This window comes from Nematolebias whitei, chromosome 14 (genome assembly GCF_014905685.2).
Source record: "Nematolebias whitei isolate Nwh7 chromosome 14, NemWhi1, whole genome shotgun sequence".
Classification (NCBI taxonomy): Eukaryota; Metazoa; Chordata; class Actinopteri; order Cyprinodontiformes; family Rivulidae; genus Nematolebias; species Nematolebias whitei.
Window position 1 is genome coordinate 10,080,788 of NC_056511.1, and position 5,476 is coordinate 10,086,263.

Here is a 5,476-nt window from a genome sequence, read left to right on the forward strand (position 1 = left end):
TATATATATATTTTTTTTTTTAATTGATTTTAATTTTTGCTTTTTTAAAAACTTCTTCCCTCCAGCTTTCTGAGGCCCCCTAGCGCCCCCTGGTGTCCCTCCAAAGGGTCACGGCCCCCACCTTGAAAAACACTGCATTAATACATACAGTACATATTAAATAATAAACTTCAACACTGATGATTTTTAATTATCTGCATCTAATACATGTAGGACTCTGCTTCCTTTTAGAGGAGCTTTTAAAGCAGATTTACAAAAAAAGGAAACCCTTTTGTTTTTTAACTACAAGTGAAAGGAAGCAGCTGCAGCTCTTTGAGAAAATGCGTCAACGTGATTTCAGCCTTAGTTTCTAAACCCAAATAGAAAAAAATAAAATAAAATGGATGCTGTGAACGCTTCACACAGATCAACTGTTCATCAACTGTCGCCCACGCCCGCCTCCTCACGCCGAAGTGTATGCGTGTACAAGTGTTTCTTCCTGTTGTTTTAGATTCCACGCTTCTCCCCCACTGCTGCCAATCCATGACCTCTGACCCCTGGTGAACCCAGCTGTCAGCTGTCCCGGCCTGCGGAGGATAGCTCTGTTTTCTTCTTTGTCTGCCTCAGAGATCCAATCAGAGACACCGCTCCTGTGGTTCATGATAAATATCTAAATGTATCAGGTGATTTCAACCATAACTTTTAAAACGAGCAGAAAGTGAAGGGTAATATTTCCCTGAAAGGATGCACATCGCCCGCCGCATTTTATGCCAGAGTTTAGGATCATTGAGAAATGACAGAGGTAGAACTGTTTTAACGAAGCATTAAAACAAATGTTTTATGAAATCTCAGAGAGTGCGTTGAGGATGACTCTCAGCTACTACCACATCAAATTTGAGCTCAATAGCTGTAAATATCACTGAGGTATAGGCATTTATTAAATGGTTAAGCTTGATTGACTGGGGCAGCCATCTTGAACTGGTTTAACTCTACAAGTTAATCAGTTGTAGATGCACATCCAAGTCCAAGCATAGTTTTCTGAAAGTTCGGCCAGTTTTGGTAAACGATTTCTCGCCGCTAGTCATCCAAGCCTCCCACCGAGCTCGGGGTGCCACATTAACGCACGATTCACACTTATTTCGAGTGGCTGCAAATACTTCAAAACGTCGTTTCCCTCGTTTCCCCCACTCCACTGTGACCTGTTCAGTAATTTCATTGGTCAGATTTTTTTTACCCTTATTTAAACAGGTAGTCTCACTGAGTCACGAGAAACACCCCCCCCCCCCAATAAAGACCTGTATTGGGCAGCTATGTGAGCCCCCGGGTGTGACGAGGCTAAATGTTTTGGCGGTATGAGTCTCGTTAGCCTGTCTACAAAAACAAAACAAAAAAAAAATCAATAAATTAGTTGCAGCGTTGTACATTTTTTCATTTATCCTTTATTTGTACAGGTGAGTCCCATTGACCTAGGGGGCCCAGAGTGGGGTGAATGAGGGTGGAGGCAGGTGTGGGTGTTTCACCTTTTCCACCCACATTTTGATGTTGACGGTACCGGGAGTTGAACCTGCGACTTTCCGATCACAGGCCCATCTTCTAGCCACTGCGCCACCACTCCCCCATAAGTTGCAGTGTTCAGAGCATGTGACAAAAGTAGCAGCTTATAGTCCAGAACTTACGGTAAATGACGAGACTCTTCCGCTACTTACGGTTCAGAACGTCTTTCAATTTGTAGTTTTTGGACGTTGGCAATTTCTTTGAGGCTTCATTGTCGCCCACCGTCGGCAGATATTGTGCTAAAACGTGGTGTGGTAGTAGCTGAGAGACCTCCACAACACACCCTCTGAGCACACATCTAAATAACTTCAACACACATTTAGCTGATTTAACTATGCAAGTTTTGGGTTACAATTCTGGCATGAAATATGAACAATATGTTTTCTTTTATAGTTTTGGACAAAGTTTGGAAAATTAATTCTTCCAACTTCTTCGTACACTTTACATTTTGGAAAACGCTGTTCCAGTAAGTCCGTTACTTGGGAAGCCTTCGGTTGGTTTCCTCGCGGGTTTCAAGATAAAACGTGTCCGAAACAACAACAGGAGAAGTCACGAGCTGATGCTGCCAAATCCTGCCTTGGAGCTGTTTTGAAATCTTACACTAAATATCCTCTTTACTCTCATCAAAACTCATTACCGCTCCTCATATACATAATCCTCATTAATCCTACTTGTACTCACGAGCAATGTGTTCAAGAAAAGGAAGAAGAAAAAATGTCTTTGAAATCAGAGTCTGCTTTATTCCTGCTTTGGGGCCTCCTGACAAAAATATCTCAGGAGACCATTAAAAATGTCAAATTCAATTATGCCTTTCTCTCGTTTTGGGACGCCACACACACTTACACACACACACTTATGTAAAAAGTGGGTGAAAAGGAGAGGAAGTCCTGAGGGCTTTGAAAGCATGATTGGGAGAAAGCTCTTGTGCTGGTGAGAAAGGGAAAGGTGAATAACGGGTCCTGGTAGCCGGCAGCCAGCACAAAGTGAAGTGGAGAGCTCCTTTCTCCCTGCCAGAGAGGGAGACCCTCACAGGGGGTGGGTGAGGGCCCAGAGGGTCCTCGGCAGACCGGGACCTTCGCTTAATGAGAAATTCCTGGGGATTTAGAGGGGCGCAGAGGTCTTCATTTTCTCACTGCGCCCATGGGCCCCCGGTAGCCGGGTGGCGAGGTTTCTCTTTCAGCCCTGAAACGTCCCCAGAGGAAGGGAGGATCCCCCATTCAACAGGAACAGGGGCCCGCCTGCCGGCTGGATTATGTATATGAGACGCGGGTTGTAGGATCACAACCTGCCACCTTCTGCACACTGCAAAAAAATGTCAACAAGTCATTTAAAGCTGCACCTGCCTCCACAAAGAGAATCACCACTAATTAAGACGCTGCGCAGACGCAGTGAGGATGGCCGAGCATAAAACACACACAAGACTGATCTTATAAGCAAACTATTTCAAGGGACAAAATTAATTAGGTCCAGGAAAACTAAAGCTTTGGAACAAATTATAGAAAAGTTTTAATCCACTTGGATAATTATTATTTTTTTACCCTTAAGACAGACTAAAATGTCATAAAATGCACTTTTTTTTGCTCGTCCAAAAAATAAAAGAATGCTTCATGAATTCGTTCACAACATTTGACCAAATTATAACTCAAATTGCTAAAATAAAGACTCAAAATAATGGCACCAACAGTGAAATTTAAACAACTTGGATAAATCTAAATGAAATATCTGCTGCTCTTTTTGCTTTTACCGGGAAACAAGGTTACGGTATATTTTGTAATTCGTGGATGTTTTTATAAACTCTAAATTTTTATCTGCGTGTTTCAATTAAATTTAGCTCAGTACATTTTATTTATCCAAGTTTACAACAAAATTACCGTAGACTTCGAGGTCTCTTTGCTCCAACACATCTCGTTTGAATCAATGAATGATTAACAGACATCTACAGAATAACAGGGAATAAACCCCAAGTGAGTCACGTGTGTTGGAGCAAAGAAACCTCTAAAACATCAGGACAGTGTCCCTCGAGGACCAGGTCTGGACACCCTGGTTTATAAGAAGACAGCAGATTGCGTTGAATCTTCATTTTGCACAAACTCTCATCCTGAACAGCTCGTGGCGACAGTGGGAAGAAATGACTCAATTTTAACAGGAAGAAACTTCTAGCAGAACCAGAATCAGGCACAGGATGGACAGCCGTCTGCCTTGACCGTCTGTGGTTGGAAATGACAGAAAAGAAACAGGCAAACGCTGAAGGATCGGTCCAGGTGTAGTTTCTACGGAAGAAAAACAGAGAAAAACACAAAGTTAACGTTAGAGATAATTACAAATACAAACATGGAGAGTAGAGCAAGAAGAGACAGCAGCAGAGCGAGGAAATGTGGACAATTTGTCCTCTGCAGTCTAACAGGATAACTAAAGGATAGCTCAGGAAACCCAGCCAACCCCAACTATAGGATTTTTTTAAAGCACAAAGCTAACTAAAAGTAAAAAAAAGACTATCTAAGAATCAGTTGTAACATTAAGTAACAAGAAGCTTCCTAAAAGCTAAGAGTAGAAACATGCTAGCTAGAAACACTAGCAGCTAGAAGTACAAGTAACAAAAAACTAACCAAAAGTTAAATGTAACAGAATTCTGGCTAAATGAAAATGTTTGGATCAAATAAGATGGACCCCAGTGTTCACTGAAGGTTGAACTGCATGCCATTTAGCTTTTTTTGTGACATTTAGCTTTTGTCAAAACTAAAAGTTGAAAGTAATAAAAGACTAGCTAAGAGCCAAATGTGGCAAGAGGCTAGCTAAAGGCTAAAAGTAACAGAACACTAACGAAATTCTAGCAATAGATAAACAGAGTTTAGCCAAAAACTAAATCTAGCAAAAGACTATCTAACACTTCAACATCGAAAAACACTAGCTAATAACTAAAAAAACAAAGGCTCGCTAAGAGCCAAACGTAGCAAAAGGATAGCTAAAAGCTCTAACTGGCTTGCTAAAATTCAATAATTATGAGCTAAAAGAAAAAAAAAATGTTGGCCAAAACTTAAAAGTAACAAATTAGTTAAACGTAGCAAAAGGTTAGCTATGAACTAAAATAAAAAGTCGTTCAGAGCAAGTTTGGAAAAGCAAATGTAAAAAGAGCAATATTTTGAAAGAACCGGTAGTTGATAAGATCCATATTTATGAAAAACAAAAAACAAAAAAAAAACCTCTTAATAAAATAAACATGTTAAATAGTTGAAAAATTATAAACACCGAAGGTCATAGCTTCTCTCTCCTGAATAAGTTGAATATTTTGATATCACTTGAGCCGGAAAAGGGTAGAGTGCCCTCTCTGGGTCAGGGAGGAGGTCCTGCCCCAAGTGGAGGAGTTCAAGTATCTCGGGGTCTTGTTCACGAATGAGGGAAAAATGGAGCGTGAGATCGATAGGCGGATAGGTGCAGTGTCTGCAGTGAAGCGGACGCTGTATCGGTCTGTTGTGGTGAAGAGAGAGCTGAGTCAAAAGGCGAAGCTCTCAATTTACCGATCGATCTACGTTCCCACCCTCATCTATGGTCATGAGCTTTGGGTTGTGACCGAAAGAATGAGATCTCAGATACAAGCGTCTGAAATGAGTTTTCTCCGCCGGGTTTCTGGGCTCTCCCTTAGAGACAGGGTGAGAAGCTCGATCATCCGGGAGGGACTCAGAGTAGAGCCGCTGCTTCTCCACGTCGAGAGGAGCCAGTTGAGGTGGCTCGGACATCTGGTTAGGATGCCTCATGGACGCCTCCCTGGTAAGATGTTCCGGACACGTCCCACCGGGAGGAGACACAGAGGAAGACCCAGGACACGCTGGAGGGACTATGTTTCTCGGCTGGCCTGGGAACGCCTCGGGATTCCCCCGGAGGAGCTGGACCAAGTGGCTGGGGAGAGGGAAGTCTGGGCCTCCCTACTTAAGCTGCTACCCCCCCC